The following is a 21639-nucleotide window of genomic DNA, read 5'->3' on the forward strand; positions in this document are numbered from 1 at the left end:
TCTCTATACATTTGTGCATTGTGCATTTCTATTTTAGTCGTACACGTTTTTTATAAATCAACACTTTGAATTTTTGCTTTCCCTACATCACGTAAACAAAAAAGGCAAATAGTTCACAACAAAATGAAAATTTTAGAGTTAATGTATGGAAAAAATTTAAAACACACCAAAAATGAACACAACAGTTTTGTTATCCAAGTTTGGGAAATTTCACTAGTTTAAACCTAATAGCTTGGAATTTTATAAGAAAGAGATTTCTTCTACACATGTTTTAAATATGGATGTGCATCCTTGAAACATGTTAAAGATGCAAAAGATTTATGGATCCAAACCTTTTAAAGAGAATAAGAAATGCTCATTAAATTCTCAACTGAATGTGCGATGGCATATTTACCCGAGCCAAACAAGTCATTATTTTGCCCATTTACAAAAAGCTGACCTAACAATCATAGATGATTGTAAAGTGATTTATCATGCGTAACGGGTTATATTTTTGTAAGAAATGACTTATGGATTGGGAGTCAACACTCAGTTAAACCCCCCCCCCCCCCCCCCCCCCCCCTCCCTCTTTTTCTCGACGATTGAAAAACCAGATATATAAAAAATAAAAAGACCATATAATCCCTAAAAATTACAGACACTCTTTGGAATTATCTTTCTCTACATTTCTGCATTGTGCTTTGCATTTTAGATGTACATTTTTTTCTTAAATCATAACTTTTTCACTCTTCCTTCATCTTGTAAACAAAAAAGGCAAATAGATTACAACAAAATGAAAATTTTAAATTTTATGTATGGAAAATATTTAAAGCAATAACAAATATAAGTAAAGAAAATTTATTAACACACCACAAATGAACACACCAATTTTGTTACCTTAGTTTGGGAAATTCCACTAGTTCAACTCTAATAGCTTGGAATTTTCTAAGAAAGAGAATTCTTCTACTCATGTTTTAAAAATGGATATGCATGCTTGAAACATGTTCAAAATGCAAATGACCTATGGATCCAAACCTTTTAAAGAGAATAACAAATGCTCATAAAATTCTCTAGTGAACGTGCGGTGGGATATTTACCCGAGTTAAACAAGCCATTATTTTGTCCATTTACAAAAATTTGTCCTAACAATCATAGATGATTGTAAAGTGATTTAACATGCGTAATGGGCTATATTTGTTTAATAAATGACGTATGGATTTGGAGTCAACACTCAGTTAGAAATCCCACGCCTTTCCCTTTTCCCCACAATTGAAAAGCCTGATATATAAAAACTAAAAAGAGCTTACAATCCCTAAAAATTATTGGCACTCTTTGGAATTATCTTTCTCTATATTTTTGCATTGTGCATTTCAATTTTAGATGTACACTTTTTCATCAATCAAAACTTTGAGTTTTAGCTCTCCCATCATCCTGTAAAGAAAAAAGGCAGATAGATCACGACAAAATGAAAATTTTAGAGTTTATTAATGGAAAAGATTTAAAACAATAAAAAATGTAAGTAAATAAAATTTAGTCACCCACCACAAATGAACACAAAATTCTTGTTATCCAAGTTTAGGAAATGCCATTAGTTCAACCCTAATAGCTTGGAATTTTATAAGAAAGAGATTTCTTCTACACATGCTTTGAAAATGGATATGCATGCATGAAACATTTTAAAGATGCAAATGACCTATGGATCCAAACCTTTTAAATATATTATCAAACGCTCATTAAATTCTCAAGTGAACGTGCGGTGGGATATTTACTCGTGTCGAACAAGCCATTATTTTTCCAATTTTAAAAAAAGTTGACCTAACAATCATTGATGATTGTAAAGGGATTTATCAAGCGTAACGGGCTATATTTTTGTAAGAAATGAGTTATGGATTGGGAGTCAACACTCTGTTAAAAATCGCCTGCCTCCCCCTTTTCCCAACGATTAAAAAACCTGATATATAAAAACTAAAAAGAGCTTACAATCCCTAAAAAATACAAACACTCTTTGGAATTATCTCTCTCTACATTTGTGCATTGTGGGATTTCATTTTAGATGTACACTTTTTTTCAGAAATAAAAACCTTGAATTTTCGCTCTCCCTTCATCCCATTAACAAAAAAGGCAAATACTTCACAAAAATATGAAAATTTTAGAGTTTATGTATGGAAAAAATTAAAACACAACAGTTTTGTTATCCAAGTTTGGGAAATTCCACTAGTTAAACCCTAATAGCTTGGAATTTTATATCAAATAGATTTCTTCTACACATGTTTTAAAAAAAGATATGCATGCTTGAAACATGTTAAACATGCAAATGACCTATTGTTCCAAACCTTTTAAAGAGAATAACAACCGATCATTAAATTTTCTAGTGAACGTGTGGTGGGATATTTACCGTGTCAAACAAGCCATTATTTTTCCAATTCACAAAAAGCTGACCTAACAATGATAGATGATTGTAAAGTGATTTATCATGCGTAATGGGTTATATTTTAGTAAGAAATGACTTATGGATTGGGAGTCAACAGTCAATTAAAAATCCCCCGCCACACCCTTTTTCCCGACAATTGAAAAACCTGATATATAAAAACTAAGAAGAGCTTACAATCCCTAAAAATTACAGACACTCTTTGGAATTATCTCTCTCTAAAATTGTGCATTGTGCATTACCTTTGAAGATGAACACTTTTTTCTTAAATCAAAACTTTGAGTTTACGCTCTCCTTTCGTCCCGTAAACAAAAAAGGCAAAAAGATCACCACAAAATTTAAATTTTAGAGTTTATGTCTGGTAAACATTTAAAAAAATAAAAAATATAAGTAAATAAAATTAATTCACATACTAGAAATGAACACAAAAGTTTTGTCACCAGTTCAACCCTAATAGCTTGGAATTTTTATAAGAAAGAGATTTCTTCTACACATGTTTTAAAAATGGATATGCATGCTTGAAACATGTTAAAGATGAAAATGATCTATGGATCCAAACCTTTTAAAGAGAATGGCTAATGCTTATAAAGTTCTCATTTGAACGTGCGATGGGATATTTACCCGAGTCAAACAAGCCATTATATTGCCCATTTACAAAAAAGCTGACCAAACAATCATAGATGCTTGTAAAGTGATTTATCATGTGTAACAACCTATATTTTTCTTAGAAATGACTTATGGATTGGGAGTGAAAACACTTTTAAAATTCCCCCGCCACCCCATTTTCCCGACGATTGCAAAACCTGATATATATAAAAAAAATAGCTTACAATCCCTTAAAAATGATAGAACATCTTTTGAATTATCTCTCTCTACATTTGTGCATTGTACATTTTCATTTTAGATGCACATTTTTTCTTAAATCAAAAGTTTGAGTTTTGGCTCTCCCTTCATCCTGTAAAACAAAAAAGGCAAGTTGATCATAAGAAAATGAGAATTTTAGTTTTTATTTAAGTAAAACATTTAAAAAAATAAAAATGTAAGTAAATAAAATTAATTCATACACCACAAATGAACACAACATTTTTGTTATACAAGTTTGGGAAATTCCACTAGTTAAACCCTAATAGCTTGGAATTTTATAAGAAAGAAATTTCTTCTATACAAGTTTTAAAAATGGATATGCATGCTTGAAACATGTTAAAGAAGCAAATCACCTATGGATCCAAACCTTTTAAAGACAAACGCTCATTAAATTCTCAATTGAACGTGCAGTATTTACCTTAAACAAGCCATTATTTTTTCCATTTACAAAAAGCTAACCTACCAATCATAGATGATTGTAAAGTGATTTATCATGCGTAATGGGCTCTATTTTTGTGAGAAATGACTTATGGATTGGGAGTCAACACTCAGTTAAAAATTCCCCGCCTACCCCTTTTACCAACAATTGCAAAACCTGATATATTAAAACTAAAAAGAGCTTATAATCACTAAAAATTACAAACACACTTTGGAATGATCTCTCTCTACATTTGTGCATTGTAGATTTCCATTTTAGATGTGCACTTTTTTCCATAGTCAAAACTTTGAGTTTTCTCTCTTCCTTCATTCAGTAAACAAAAAAGGCAAATAAATCACAACAAAATGAAAATTTTAGAGTTTATGTACGGAAAAAATTTAAAAAAATAAAAAATTTAAGTAAAGAAAATTTATTCACACGCCACAAATGAACACAAAAGATTTTTTACCTAAGTTTGGGAAAATCCACTAGTTCTACCCGAATTGCTTTAAATTTTTATAAGACAGTAATCTTTATGAGACATCTTTTAAAAATGGATATGCTTGCTTGAAACTTGTTAAAGATTCAATGACCTATGGATCTAAAAATCCCCTGCCTCCCCCTTTTCCCAACGATTGCAAAATCTGATATATAAAAACTAAAAAGAGCTTACAATCCCTAAAAAATTACAGACACTCTTTCGAAATATCTCTCTCTACATTTGTGAATCGTGCATATCCATTTTAGATGTACACTTTTTTCTTAAGTCAAAACATTGAATTTTCGCTCTCCCATCATCCTGTCAACAAAAAAGGCAAATTGATCACAACAAAATGAAACTTTTAGTTTTTATGTAAGAAAAAATTTAAAACAATAACAAATATAAGTAAATAAATTTATTCATAGACCACAAATGAACACAAAAGTTTTGTTATCCCAGTTTGGGAAATTCCTCTAGTTCAACCCTAATTGCTTGGAATTTTACAAGATCGAGATTTCTTCTACACATGTTATTTTAAAACTGGATATGCATTCTTAAAACATGTTAAAGATGCAAATGACCTATGGATCCAAACCTTTTAAAGAGAATAACAAACGCTCATTAAATTCTCAAGTGAACGTGCGGTGGGATATTTACTAGAGTCAAACAAGCCATTATTTTGCCCAATTACAAAAATCTGACTTAAACAATCATAGATGATTGTCAAGTGATTTATCTTGCGTAACGGGGTATATTTTTGTTAGAAATGACTTATGGATTGGGAGTCACACTCAGTTAAAAATCCCCCCCTCCCCCTTTTCCTGATGATTGCAAAACCTGATATATAAAAACTAAAAAGAGCTTACAATCCCTAAAAATTATAGACACTCTTTGGAATTATCTCTCTCTGCATTTGTGCATTTTTCATTTCCATTTTAGATGTACACTTTTTTCTTAAATCAAAACTTTGAGTTTTCGCTCTCCCTTCATCCCCTAAAGGCAAATAGATCACATCAAAATGAATATTTTAGATTTTAGGTGTGGAAAAGATTTAAAACAATATAAAAATGTAAGTAAAGAAATTTTTTTCACACAACACAAATGAAGACAAAAGTTTTGTTATCCAAGTTTGGGAAAATTCACTAGTTCTACCCTAATTGCTTTGAATTTTTATAAGAAAGATATTTCTTCGACACATCTTTTAAAAATGGATATGCTTGCTTGAAATATGTTAAATATGTAAATCACCTATGCATCCAAACCTTTTAAAGAGAATAACAAACGCTCATTAAATTCTCAATAGAACGTGCGGTGGATTATTTACCCAAGTCAAACAAGCCATTATTTTTGAAGAAGTGACTTATGGATTGGGAGTCAACAGTCAGTTAAAAATCTTCCGCCTCCTCCTTTTTCTGATGATTGGAAAACCTGATATATTAAAAGTAAAAAGATCTTACAATGCCTAAAAATTTCTGGTACTCTTTGGAATTATATCTCTCTACATTTGTGCATTGTGGATTTCCATTTTAGATGTAAACATTTTTCTAATATCAAAACATGGAGTTTTCGTTCTCCCTTCATGCCTGAAACAAAAAAGGCAAAAATATCACAACAAAATCAAAATTTTAGAGTTTATGTATTGAAAAAATTTAAAACAAAAACAAATTTAAGTAAATAAAATTTATTCACACATCACAAATGAACACAAAAGTTTTGTTATCCATGTTTTGGAAATTCCACTAGTTCAACTATAATATCTTGGAATATTATAAGAAAGAGATTTATTCTACACATGTTTTAAAAATGGATATGCATGCTTGAAACATCTTAAAGATGAAAATGACCTATGGATCTAAACATTTTAAAGATAATAACTAACGCTCATTAAATTCTCAAGTGAACGTGCGGTGGAATATTTACCCGAGTCAAACAAGCCATTATTTTGCCCATCTACAAAAAGGTGACCTAACAATCATAGATGATTGTAAAGTGATTTATCTTGCGTAACATGCTATATTGTTTTAAGAAATGACTTATGGATTGTGAGTCAACACTCAGTTAAAAATCCCCCGCCTCCCCCTTTTTCTGATGATTGGAAAACCTGATATATTAAAACTAAAAAGAGCTTACAATGCCTAAAAATTACTCGTACTCTTTGGAATTATCTCTCTCTACATTTGTGCATTGTGGATTTCCATTTTAGATGTAAACGTTTTTTTTAAATAAAAAAATGGAGTTTTCGCTCTCCCTTCATCCCTGAAAAAAAAAAGGCAAAAAGATCACAACAAAATCTAAATTTTAGAGTTTATGTATGGAAAAAATATAAAACAATAACTAATGTAAGTAAAGAAAATTTATTCACACATCACAAATGAACCCAAAAGTTTTGTTGTCCATGTTTTGGAAATTCCACTAGTTCAACTATAATATCTTGGAATATTATAAGAAAGAGATTTCTTCTACACATGTTTTAAAAATGGATATGCATTCTTGACACATGTTAAAGATGCAAATGACCTATGGATCCAAACATTTTAAAGAGAATAACAAATGCTCATTAAATTCTCAAGTGAACGTGCAGTGGAATATTTACCCGAGTCAAACAAACCATTATTTTGCCCATCTATAAAAAGGTGACCTAACAATCATAGATGATTGTAAAGTGATTTATCATGTGTAAGATGCTATATTTTTTTAAGAAATGACATGAGGATTGGGATTCAACACTCAGTTAAAAATCCCCTACCTCCTTTTCCAACGATTACAAAGCCTGATATATAAAAACTAAAAACAGCTTACAATCCCTAAAAATTATAGACACTCTTTGGAATTATCTCTATCTACATTTGTGCACTGTGCATTTCCATTTTAGATGTACAGTTTTTTCTTAAATCAAAACTTTGAGTTTTCGCTCTCCCTTCATCCTAAAAAGAAAAAAGGCAAAAAGATCACAACAAAATGTATGGAAAAAATTTAAAACAATAAAAAACTTAAGTAAAGAAAATTTATTAACACCCACAAATGAACGCAAAAGTTTTGTTATCCAAGTTTGGGAAATGCCAATAGTTCAACCCTTATAGTTTGGAATTTTATAAGAAAGAGATTTATTCTACACATTTTTTTAAAATGGATATGCATGTTTGAAACATGTTAAAAATGCAAATGACATGTCGATCCAGACAATTTAAAGAGAAGAACTAACTCTTATTTAATTCTCAAGTGAACGTGCGGAGGGATATTTACCCTAGTCAAACATGCCATTATTTTGCCCATTTACATAAAGCTGACTAAAATCATAGGTGATTGTAAAGTGATTTATCATGCGTAATGGGCTATATTTTTGTAGGAAATGATTTATGGATTGGGAGTCAACACTCAGTTAAAAATCCCTCGCTTTTCCTTTTCCCGACGATTGTAAAAATCTGATATATAAAAACTAAAAAGAGCTTACAATCCCTAAAAATTACAGACGGTCTTCGGAAGTATCTCTCTGTACATTTGTGCATTGTGCATTTCCGTTTTAGATGTACACTTTTTTCTTATATCATAACTTTGAGATTTCGATCTCACTTCATCCCATAAAGAAAAAACGCACCACAAAATGAAAATTTTGCAGTTTATTTATGGAAAAGATTTAAAACAATAATAATTGTAAGTAAAAAAAATTTATTCACACACCACGCATTAACACAAAAGTTTTGTTATCCAAGTTTGGGAAATTCCACTAGTTCAATCCTAATAGCTTGGAATTTTACAAGAAAGAGATTTCCTCTACACATGTTTTAAAAATGGATATGCATGCTTGAAACATATTAAAGATGCAAATGACCTATGATTCCAAACCGTTTAAAGAGAATAACAAACGCTCACTAAATTCTCAAGTGAACGTGCGATGGGATATTAACCTGAGTCAAACAAGCCATTATTTTGCCCATTTATAAAAAGCTGACCTAACAATGATATACGATTGTAAAGTGATTTAACATGCGTAACATGCTATATTTTTGTAAGAAATGATTTATGGATTTAGAGTCAACACTCAGTTAAATATCTCCTGGATACCCTTTTTCCCGAAGTTTGCAAAACTTGATATATAAATAAAAAAAAAAAAGAGCTTACTATCCCTAAAAATTACTGACACTCTTTGGAATTATCTTTCTCTACATTTGTGCATTGTGCATTTCTTTTTAGAAGTAAACTTTTTCCATAAATAAAAACTTTGAGTTTTCGTTCTCCCTTCATCCCAAAAACAAAAAAGGCAAATCGATCACAACAAAATGAATATTTTAGTATTTAACTAAAGAAAACATTTTAAAAAAAAACAAATGTAAGCAAAAAAAATTTATTCACACACCACAAATGAACACAATAGTTTTGTTATCCAAGTTTGGGAAATTCCACTAGTTCAACCCAAATAGGTTGGAATTTTATAAGAAAGAGGTTTCTTCTACACATGTTTTAAAAATGGATATGCATGCTTAAAACATGTAAAAGATGCAAATGACTTATGGATCCAAACCTTCTAAAGAGAATAACAAACGCTCACTAAATACTCAAGTGAACGTGTGATGGGATAGTTACCTGAGTCAAACAAGCCATTATTTTGCCCATTTAAAAAAAAAACTAACCTAACAATCATAGATGATTGTAAAGTGATTTATCATGTGTAACGGCCTATATATTTGTAAGAAATGACTTATGGAATTGGACTCAACACTTAGTTAAAAATTCCCCGCCTCCCCCTTTTCCCAATGATTGCAAAACCTAATATATAAAAACTAAAAAGAGCTTACAATCCCTAAAAATTATAGACACACTTTGGAATGATCTCTCTCTACATTTGTGCATTGTGGATTTCCCTTTATGATGTAAACTTTTTTCTTAAATAAAAAATTTGAGTTTTCGCTCTCGCTTCATCCCATAAACAAAAAATGCAAATAAATCGCATTAAAATGAAATTTTTTCAGTTTATGTATTGTAAAAATTTAAAACGATGACCAATATAAGTAAGGAAAATTTATTCACACACCAAAAATGAGCACAACAGTTTTATTATCCAAGTTTGGGAAATTCCACTAGTTCAACCCTAATAGCTTGTAATTTTATATCAAATAGATTTCATCTACACATGTTTTAAAAATGGATATGCATGCTTGAAACATGATAAAGATGCAAATGACCTATGGTTTCAAACCTTTTGAACAGAATAACAACTACTCATTAAATTTTCTAGTGAACGTGCGGTGGGATATTTACCCGTGTCAAACAAGCCTTTATTTTGCCAATTTACAAAAAGCTGACCTAACAATCATAGATGATTGTAAAGTGATTTATCATGCGTAATGGGCTATATTTTAGTAAGAAATGACTTATGGATTGGGAGTCATTTCTCAATTAAAAATCCCTGCCTCCCCCTTTTCCCAACGATTGCAAAACCTGATATATAAAAACTAAAAAGAGCTTACAATCCCTAAAAATTATAGACACAATTTGGAATGATCTCTCTCTACATTTGTGCATTGTGGATTTCCCTTTAAGATGTACACTTTTTTCTTAAATCAAAACTTTGAGTTTTCGCTCTCCCTTCATCCCGTAAACAAAAAATCCAAATAAATAGCAACAAAATGAAAATTTTTGGGTTTATGTATTGTAAAAATTTATAACGATGACAAATATAAGTAAACAAAATTTATTCACACACCACAAATGAGCCCAACAGTGTTGTTATCCAAGTTTGGGAAATTCCACTAGTTCTACCCTAATAGCTTGGAATATTATAGGAAATAGATTTCTTCTACATATGTTTTAAAAATAGATATGCATGCTAGAAACATGTTAAAGATGCAAATTACTAATGGATCCAAACCATTTAAAGAGAAAAACAAACGCTCATTAAATTCCCAAGTGAACGTGTGGAGGGATATTTACCCGAGTCAAACAAGCCATTGTTTTGCCCATTTAAAAAAAGCTGACCTAAATTTCATAGATGATTGTAAAATGATTTATCATGCGTAACGGGCTATATTTTTTTAAGAAATGACTTATGAATTGGAAGTCCACACGCAGTTAAAAATCCCCCGCCTCCCCATTTTCCTAACGGTGGCAAAACCTCATATATAAAAAGTAAAAAGAGCTTACAATCCCTAAAAATCACAGACACTCTTTTGAATTACATCTCTCCAAAATTTTGCAATGTGCATTTCCATTTTAGATGTACTATTTTTTCTTAAATCGACACTTTGAGTTTTCGCTCTCCCTTGATCCCCTAAAATAGATCATAACAAAATGAAACTTTTAGAGTTTATGTATGAAAAAAATTTTAAAAAATAAGAATTGTAAGTAAAGAAAATTTATTCACACACCACAAAAGAACACAAAAGTTTTGTTATCCAAGTTGGGGAAATTCCACTAGTTCAACCCTTATAGCTTGGAATTTTATGAGAAAGAGACTTTTTCTACACACGTTTTAAAAATGGATATTCTTTATTGAAACATGTTAAATATTCAAATGACCTATGGATATAAACCTTTAAAAGAGAATAACAAATGCTCATTAAATTCTCAAGTGAACGCGCGGTGGGGTATTTACCCGTGTCAAACAAGCCATTATTTTTCCAATTTAGAAAAAAGCTGACCTAACCATCATTAATGATTGTAATGTGATTTATCACGCGTAACGGGCTATATTTTCGTAAGAAATGACTTAAGGATTGGGAGTCAACACTTAGTTAAAAATCTCCCGCCACCCCCTTTTCCTGACGATTGCAAAACCTGATATATAAAAACTAAAAAGAGCTTACAATCCCAAAATGATATAGACACTCTTTGGAATTATCTCTCTCTAAATTTGTGCATTGTGGATTTCCATTTTAGATGTACACTTTTTCCTTAAAACAAAACTTTGATTTTTTGCACTCTCCCTTGTTGCCGTAAAGAAAAAAGTCATAAAAAGATCACAACAGAATAGAAAATTTAGAGTTTAAGTGTGGTAAAAATTTAAAACATTAACAAATATAAGTATAGAAATTTTATTCACACACAAAAAATGAACACAAAATTTTTGTTATTCAAGTTTGGGAAAATCCACTAGTTCAACCCTAATAGGTTAGAATTTTTATAAGAAAGAGATTTCTTCTACACATGTTTTAAAAATGGATATGCATGCCTAAAACATGTTAAAGATGAAAATGACCTATGGATCCATAACTTTTAAATGAAATAACAAATGCTCATAAAATTCTCAACGGAAAGTGCGGTGGGATATTTACCTGAGTCCAAGAAGCCATTATTTTGCCCATTTACAAAAAAGCTGACCTAATAATCATAGACGATTGTAAAGGGATTTATCTTGCGAAGGGGCTATATTTTTGTAAGAAATGACTTATGGATTGGCAGTCAGCACTCATTTAAAAATCCCCCGTGTCCCCCTTTTCCCGACGACTGCAAAACCTGATGTTTAAAAACTAAAATTACAATCCCTACAAATTACATACACTCTTTGGAATTATCTCTCTATACATTTGTGCATTGTGAATTCCATTTTAGATGTACACTTTTTTCTTAAATAAAAACTTTGAGTTTTCGCTCTCCCTTCATCCCATAATAAAAAAGGTAAATAAACCACAACAAATGTTAGTAAAGAAAATTTATTCACCCATCACAAATGAGCACAACAGTTTAGTTATCCAAGTTTGGGAATTCCTCTAGTTCAACCCTAATAGCTTGGAATTTTATAAGAAAATATTTCTGCTACAGATGTTTTAAAAATGGACAAGCATTCATGAAACATGTTAAAGATGAAAATGACCTATGGATCCAAACCATTTAAAGAGAATAACAAACGCTCATTAAATTCTCAAGTGAACGTGCAGAGGGATATTTACCCGAGTCAAACAAGCCATTATTTTGACCATTTACAAAAAGCTGTCCTAACAATCATAAATGATTGTAAATTGATTTATCATGCGTAACGGGCTCTTTTTTTTGTAAGAAATGACTTAGGAATTGGGAGTCAACAATCAGTTAAAAATCCCTCGCCTCCCCCTTTTCCTGATAATTGCAAAACATGATATATAAAAACTAAAAAGAGCTTACAATCCCTTAAAATTACAAACACTCTCTTGAATTATCTCTCTTTACATTTGTGCATTGTGCATTTCAAATTTAGATGAACAGTTTTTTCTTAAATTAAAACTTTGAGTTTTCGCTCTCCCTTCAACCTGTAAACATGAATGGCAAAAAGATCACAACAAAATGAAAATTTTGAGAGTTTATGCATGGAAAAAATTTAATACAATAAATAATATAAGTAAAGAAAATTTCTTCACACATTACAAATGAACACATCTGTTTTGTAATCCATGTTTTGGAAATTCCAATAGTTGAACCCTAATAGCTTGGAATTTTACAAGAAAGAGATATCTTCTACATATGTTTTAAAAATAGATATGCATGCTTGAAACAGGTTAAAGATGCAAATGACCTATAGATCCATACCATTTAAAGAGAATAACAAACGCTCAATAAATTCTCAGGTGAACGTGCAGAGGGATATTTACCTGAGTCAAAAAAGCTATTATTTCACCCATTTACCAAAAATTGACCTAACAATCATAGATGATTGTAAAGTGATTTCATGCAAAACGGGCTATATTTTTGTGAGAAATGACTTATGGATTGGGAGTAAACACTCGGTTCAAAATCCCCTGCCTCCCCCTTTTCCCAATGATTGAGAAACCTAATATATAAAAACTAAAAAGAGCTTACAATCTCTAAAAATTATAGACACTCTTTTGAATTATCTCTCTCTACATTTTCGCATTGTGTATTTCAATTCTAGATATACACTTTTTTTCTTAAATCAAAACTTTGAGTTTTCTCTCTCCCTTCATCCCGTAAAGAAAAAAGGAAAATTGATAAAAACAAAAAGAAAATTAAAGAGTTTATTATTGGAATTTTTTTAAAAAAAATAACAAATGTTAGTATAGAAAATTTATTAACACACCACAAATGAACACAAAAGTTTTGTTATCCAAGTTTTGGAAATTCCACTAGTTCAACCCTACTAGGTTGGAATTTTATAAGAAAGAGATTTCTTCTACACATGTTTTAAAAATGGATAAGCGTGCTTGAAACATGTTAAAGATGCAAATGACCGACGGATCCAAACCGTTTAAAGAGAATAACATATGTTCATTATATTCTAAAGTGAAAATGCGGTAGGATATTTACCCGAGTCAAAGAAGACCTTATTTTGCCCATTTACAAAAAGCTGACCTAACAATCATAGATGATTGTAAAGTGATTTATCGTACATAACGGGCTATATTTTTGTAGGAAATGATTTATAGATTGGGAGGTTGACACTCAGTTAAAAATTCCCTGCCTCCCCCTTTTCCGAACGATTGCAAAGCCTGATATATAAAAACTAAAAAGAGCTGACAATCCCTAAAAATTACAGACATACTTTGGAATTATCTCTCTCTACATTTGTGCATTGTGGATTTTCAATTTCGATGTACAGTTTTTTCTTAAATAAAAACTTTGAGTTTTGGCTCTCCCTTCATCCCATAAACAAAAAAGGCAAATAGAACACAAAAAAATGAAATTTTTTTATTTTATGTATCAAAAAATTTTAAAACAATAACAATTGTAAGTAAAGAAAATTTATTCACACTCTACAAATGATCACAAAAGTTTCGTTATCCAAGTTTGGGAAATTTCACTAGTTCAACCTAATTGCTTGGAATTTTATAAAAAAGAGATTTCTTCTTCACATATTTTAAAAAAGGATATGCATGCTTGAAACATGTTAAAGAAGAAAATGGTCTACGGATCCAAACCTTTTAAAGAGAATAAAAAACACTAATTAAATTCTCAAGTGAATGTACGGTGGGATATTTACTCGAGTCAAACATGCCATTATTTTGCCCATTTACAAAAGGCTGACCTAACAATCATAGATGATTGTAAAGTCATTTATCAAGCCTAAAGGGCTATATTTTGGTTAAAAATGACTCGTGGATTTGGAGTCAAAATTCTGTTAAAAATCCCCCGTCTCCCCCTTTTCTAGACAATTGCCAATCCTGATATATAAAAACAAAAAAGAGCTTACAATCCCATAAAAATGATAGAAACTCTTTTGAATTATCTCTCTCTACATTAGTGCATTGTACATTTCCATTTTAGATGTACATTTTTATCTTAAATGAAAACTTTGAGTGTTAACAATAAAGGCAAATGAATCACAACAAAATAAAAAAATTAGAGTTCATGTATGGAAAAAATTTAAAACAAAAACAAATGTAAGCAAAGAAAATTTATTCACACACCACAAATGAACACAAAAGTTTTTTTATTCAAGTTTGGGAAATTCCACTAGTTCAACCCTAATAGCTTTGAATTTTATAAGAAAGAGATTTCTTCTCGACATGTTTTAAAAATAGATATGCATGCTTGAAACATGTTAAAGATGCAAATGACTTATGGATCCTAACCTTTCAAATAGAATAACAATAATATTAAATTCTCAAGTGAACGTGCGGTGGGATATTTTTTCGAGTCAAACATGCAATTATTTTGCCCATTTAAAAAAACCTGACCTAACAATCATAGATGAATGTAAAGTGATTTTATCAGGCGTAACTGGCTATATTTTATTAAGAAATTACTTATGGATTGGGAGTCAACACTCAGTTAAAAATCCCCCACCACCCCATTTTCCCATCGATTGCAAAAACTGATATATAAAAAATAAAAAGAGTTTACAATCCCTAAAAATTACAGACACTCTTTGGAATTATCTCTCTCTACATTGCTGCATTGTGCATTTCCATTTTAGATGTAGACTTTTTTCTTAAATCAAAACTTTGAGTTTTTGCTCTCCCTTCTTCCCGTAAACAAAAAAGGCAAATAGATCACAACAAAAGGAAAATTTTAGAGTTTATGTATGGAAAAAATTTAAAACAATAACAAATGCAAGTAAAGAAAATTTATTCACACCCCACAAATGAACACAAACGTTTTGTTATCCAAGTTTTGAAAATTCCACTAGTTCAACCCTAATTGCTTGGAATTTTATAAGAAAGAGATTTCTTCTTGACATGTTTTAAAAAAGGATATGCTTGCTTGAAACATGTTAAAGATGCAAATGGCCTACGGATCCAAACCTTTTAAAGAGAATAACAAACGCTCATTAAATTATCTAGTGGTGGGATATTTACCTGAGTCAAAGAAGCCAAATTTTTCCCATTTATAGAAGGCTGACCTAACAGTCATAAATGATTTTAAAGTGATTTATCATGCGTAATGGGCTATATTTTACTAAGAAATGACTTACGGATTGGGAGTCAACACTCAATTAAAAATCCCTGCCTCCCCCTTTTCCCAACGATTGCAAAACCTGATATATAAAAACTAAAAAGAGCTTACAATCCCTAAAAATTATAGACACACTTTGGAATGATCTCTCTCTACATTTGTGCATTGTGGATTTCCCTTTAAGATGTACACTTTTTTTTTAAATCAAAACTTTGAGTTTTCACTCTCCCTTCATCCCGTAAACAAAAAATCCAAATAAATAGCAACAAAATGAAATTTTTTGAGTTTATGTATTGTAAAAATTTATAACGATGACAAATATAGGTAAACAAAATTTATTCACACTCCACAAATGAGCCCAACAGTTTTGTTATCCAAGTTTGGGAAATTCCACTAGTTCTACCCTAATAGCTTGGAATTTTATAAGAAATAGATTTCTTCTACACATGTTTTAAAAATAGATATGCATGCTAGAAACATGTTAAAGATGCAAATTACTAATGGATCCAAACCATTTAAAGAGAATAACAAACGCTCATTAAATTCTCAAGTGAACGTGTGGAGGGATATTTACCCGAGTCAAACAAGCCATTGTTTTGCCTATTTACAAAAAACTGACCTAAATTTCATAGATGATTGTAAAGTGATTTATCATGCGTAACAGGCTATATTTTTTTAAGAAATGACTTATGAATTGGAAGTCCACACTCAGTTAAAAATCCCCCGCCTTCCCCATTTCGGGACGATTGCAAAACCTGATATATAAAAACTAAAAAGAGCATACAATCCCTAAATATTACCGGCACACTTTTGAATTATCTCTCTCTACAGTTGTGCAACCGGCATTTCCATTTTAGATGTACATTTTTTTCTCAAATCAAAACTTTGAGTTTTCGCCCTCCCTTCATCCCCTAAAAAAAAAGGCAAATAAATCACAACAAAATGAAAATTTTAGAGTATATGTTTGGAAAAAATTTAAAACAATAAGAATTGTATGTAAAGAAAATTTATTCACACACCACAAATGAACACAAAAGTTTTGTTATCCAATTTGGGAAATTCCACTAGTTCAACCCTTATAGCTTGGAATTTTATAACAATGAGATTTCTTCTACACATGTTTTAAAAATGGATATGCATGCTTGAAACATGTCAAAGATGAAAATGACGTACGGATACAAAACTTTTAAAGAGAATAAAAAATGCTCATAAAATTCTCAAGTGAACTTTCGGTGGGATATTTACCCGAGTCAAACAAGCCATTATTTTGCCCATTTACAAAAAGCTGACCTAACAATCATAGATGATTGTAAAGTGATTTATCATGCCTAATGGGCTATATTTTTGTAAGAAATGACTTATGGATTGGGAGTCAGCACTCAGTTAAAAATCCCCCGCCTCCCCATTTTCCCGACAATGGCAAAACCTCATATTTAAAAACTAAAAAGAGCTTACAATCCCTAAAAATCACAGACACTCTTTTGAATTACATCTCTCTACAATTTTGCAATGTGCATTTCCATTTTAGATGTTCTATTTTTTCTTAAATCAAAACTTTGAGTTTTTGCTCTCCCTTCATTCCCAAAACAAAAAAGGCAAATAGATCATAACAAAATGAAAATTTTTGAGTTTATGTATTGTAAAAATTTAAAACGTTGACTAATATAAGTAAAGAAAATTTATTCACACACCAAAAATGAGCACAACAGTTTTGTTATCCAAGTTTGGGAAATTCCACTAGTTCAACCCTAATAGCTTGTAATTTTATATCAAATAGATTTCATGTACACATGTTTTAAAAATGGATATGCATGCTTGAAACAAGCTAAAGATGCAAATGACCTATGGTTTCAAACCTTTTAAAGAGAATAACAACCGCTCATTAAATTTTCTAGTCAACGTGCGATGGGGAATTTACCCGTGTCAAACAAGCCATTATTTTGCCAATTTACAAAAAGCTGACCAAACAATCATAGATGATTTTAAAGTGATTTATCATGCGTAATGGGCTATATTTTACTAAGAAATGACTTACGGATTGGGAGTCAACACTCAATTAAAAATCCCTGCCTCCCCCTTTTCCCAACGATTGCAAAACCTGATATATAAAAACTAAAAAGAGCTTACAATCCCTAAAAATTATAGACACACTTTGGAATGATCTCTCTCTACATTTGTGCATTGTGGATTTCCCTTTAAGATGTACACTTTTTTTTTAAATCAAAACTTTGAGTTTTCGCTCTCCCTTCGTCCCGTAAACAAAAAGTCCAAATAAATAGCAACAAAATGAAAAATTTTGTGTTTATGTTTTGTAAAAATTTATAACGATGACAAATATAAGTAAACAAAATTTATTCACACACCACAAATGAGCCCAACAGTTTTGTTATCCAAGTTTGCGAAATTCCACTAGTTCTACCCTAATAGCTTGGAATTTTATAAGAAATAGATTTCTTCTACATATGTTTTAAAAATAGATATGCATGCTAGAAACATGTTAAAGATGCAAATTACTAATGGATCCAAACCATTTAAAGAGAATAACAAACGCTCATTAAATTCCCAAGTGAACGTGTGGAGGGATATTTACCCGAGTCAAACAAGCCATTGTTTTGCCCATTTACAAAAAGTTGACCTAAATTTCATAGATGATTTTAAAGTGATTTATCATGTGTAACAGGCTATATTTTTTTAAGAAATGACTTATGAATTGGAAGTTCACACTCAGTTAAAAATCCCCCGCCTTCCCCTTTTCAAGACGATTGCAAAACCTGATATATAAAAACTAAAAAGAGCACAATATCCCTAAATATTACAGGCACACTTTTGAATTATCTCTCTCTACAGTTGTGCAATGTGCATTTCTATTTTAGATGTACATTTTTTTCTCAAATCAAAACTTTGAGTTTTCGCCCTCCCTTCATCCCCTAAACAAAAAAGGCAAATAAATCACAACAAAATGAAAATTTTAGAGTATATGTTTGGAAAAATTTAAAACAATAAGAATTGCGTGTAAAGAAAATTTATTCACACACCACAAATGAACACAAAAGTTTTGTTATCCAATTTGGGAAATTCCACTAGTTCAACCCTTATAGCTTGGAATTTTATAACAATGAGATTTCTTCTACGCATGTTTTAAAAATGGATATGCATGCTTGAAACATGTCAAAGATGAAAATGACGTATGGATCCAAGACTTTTAAAGAGAATAAAAAATTCTCATAAAATTCTCAAGTGAACTTTCGGTGGGATATTTACTCGAGTCAAACAAGCCATTATTTTGCCCATTTACAAAAAGCTGACCTAACAATCATAGATGATTGTAAAGTGATTTATCATGCCTAATGGGCTATATTTTTGTAAGAAATGACTTATTTATTGGGAGTCAGCACTCAGTTAAAAATCCCTCGCCTCCCCATTTTCCCGACGATGAAAAAACCTCATATATAAAAACTAAAAAGAGCTTACAATCCCTAAAAATCACAGACACTCTTTTGAATTACATCTCTCTACAATTTTTCAATGTGCATTTCCATTTTAGATGTACAATTTTTTCTTAAATCAAAACTTTGAGTTTTCGCTCTCCCTTGATCCCCTAAACAAAAAACCCAAAAAGATCATAACAAAATGAAAATTTTAGAGTTTATGTATGGAAAAATTTTAAAACATTAAGAATTTTAAGTAAAGAAAATTTATTCACACACCACAAAGGAACACAAAAGTTTTGTTATCCAAGTTGGGGAAATTCCACTAGTTCAACCCTTATAGCTTGGAATTTTATGAGAATGAGACTTTTTCTACACATGTTTTAAAAATGGATATTCATGCTTGAAACATGTTAAATATTCAAATGACATATGGATATAAACCTTTTAAAGAGAATAACAAATGCTCATTAAATTCTCAAGTGAACGTGCGGTGGGATATTTACCCGTGTCAAACAAGCCATTATTTTTCCAATTTAGAAAAAAGCTGACCTAACAATTATTAATGATTTTAATGTGATTTATCATGCGTAACGGGCTATATTTTTGTAAGAAATGACTTAAGGATTGCGAGTCAACACTTAGTTAAAAATCTCCCGCCACCCCCTTTTCCCGAAGATTGCAAAACCTGATATATAAAAACTAAAAAGAGCTTACAATCCCAAAAAATTATAGACACTCTTTGGAATTATCTCTCTCTACATTTGTACATTGTGGATTTCCATTTTAGATGTATACTTTTTTCTTAAAACAAAACTTTGATTTTTTGCTCTCTCCCTTCTTCCCGTAAAGAAAAAAGGCATAAAAAGATCACAACAGAATAAAAATTTTAGAGTTTATGTGTGGTAAAGATTTAAAACATTAAAAAATATAATTATAGAAGTTTTATTCACACATGACAAATGAACACCAAATTTTTGTTATTCAAGTTTGGGAAAATCCACTAGTTCAACCCTAATAGCTTAGAATTTTTATAAGAAAGAGATTTCTTCTACACATGTTTTAAAAATGGTTATGCATGCCTAAAACATGTTAAAGATGAAAATGACCTATGGATCCATAACTTTTAAATGAAATAACAAATGCTCATAAAATTCTCAACGGAAAGTGCGGTGGGATATTTACCTGAGTCAAACAAGCCATTATTTTGCCCATTTACAAAAAAGCTGACCTAACAATCACAGATGATTATAAAGTGATATCTTGCGTAAGGGGCTATATTTTTGTAAGAAATGACTTACGGATTGGGAGTCAGCACTCATTTAAAAATCCCCCATCTCCCCCTTTTCCCGACGACTGCAAAACCTGATATATAAAAACTAAAAAGAGCTTACAATCCCTACAAATTGCATACACTATTTGGAATTATCTCTCTCCACATTTGTGCATTGTGATTTCCATTTTTGATGTACACTTTTTTCTTAAATAAAAACTTTGAGCTTTCGCTCTCCCTTCATCCCGTAAATAAAAAAGGTAAATAAACCACAACAAATGTTAGTAAAGAAAATTTATTCACCCATCACAAATGAGCACAACAGTTTAGTTATCCAAGTTTGGGAAATTCCTCTAGTTCAACCCTAATAGCTTGGAATTTTATAAGAAAAAATTTCTCCTATAGATGTTTTAAAAATGGACATGCATTCATGGAACATGTTAAAGATGAAAATGACCTATGGATCCAAACCATTTAAAGAGAATAACAAACGCTCATTAAATTCTCAAGTGAACGTGCAGAGGGATATTTACCCGAGTCAAACAAGCCATTCTTTTGTCCATTTACAAAAAGCTGACCTAACAATCATAGATGATTGTAAATTGATTTATCATGCGTAACGGGCTCTTTTTATGTAAGAAATGACTTAGGAATTGGGAGTCAACAATCAGTTAAAAATCCCCCGCCTCCCCCTTTTCCTGACAATTGCCAAACATGATATATAAAAACTAAAAAGAGCTTACAATCCCTTAAAATTACAAACACTCTTTGGAATTATCTCTCTTTACATTTGTGCATTGTGCATTTCCAATTTAGATGTACAGTTTTTTCTTCAATTAAAACTTTGAGTTTTCGCTCTCCCTTCAACCTGTAAACATGAATGGCAAAAAGATCACAACAAAATGAAAATTTTGAGAGTTTCTGGATGGAAAAAATTTAAAACAATAAAAAATATAAGTAAAGAAAATTTCTTCACACATTACAAATGAACACATCTGTTTTGTAATCCATGTTTTGGAAATTTCAATAGTTGAACCCTAATAGCTTGGAATTTTATAAGAAAGAGATTTCTTCTACATATGTTTTAAAAATGGATATGCATGCTTGAAACAGGTTAAAGATGCAAATGACCTATGGATCCATACCATTTAAAGAGAATAACAAACGCTCAATAAATTCTCAGGTGAACGTGCGGAGGGATATTTACCCGAGTCAAAAAAGCCATTATTTCGCCCATTTACCAAAACATGACCTAACAATCATAGATGATTGTAAAGTGATTTCATGCGAAACGGGCTATATTTTTGTGAGAAATGGCTTATGGATTGGGAGTAAACACTCAGTTAAAAATCCCCTGCCTCCCCCTTTTCCCAATGATTGAGAAACCTAATATATAAAAACTAAAATGAGCTTACAATCCCTAAAAATTATAGACACTCTTTTGAATTA

The sequence above is a fragment of the Aristolochia californica genome, unplaced genomic scaffold (assembly GCF_029961685.1).
Source record: "Aristolochia californica isolate CCGP_79_NKW_82.1479 unplaced genomic scaffold, dmAriCali1.0.hap1 SCAF_5, whole genome shotgun sequence".
Lineage (NCBI taxonomy): Eukaryota > Viridiplantae > Streptophyta > Magnoliopsida > Piperales > Aristolochiaceae > Aristolochia > Aristolochia californica.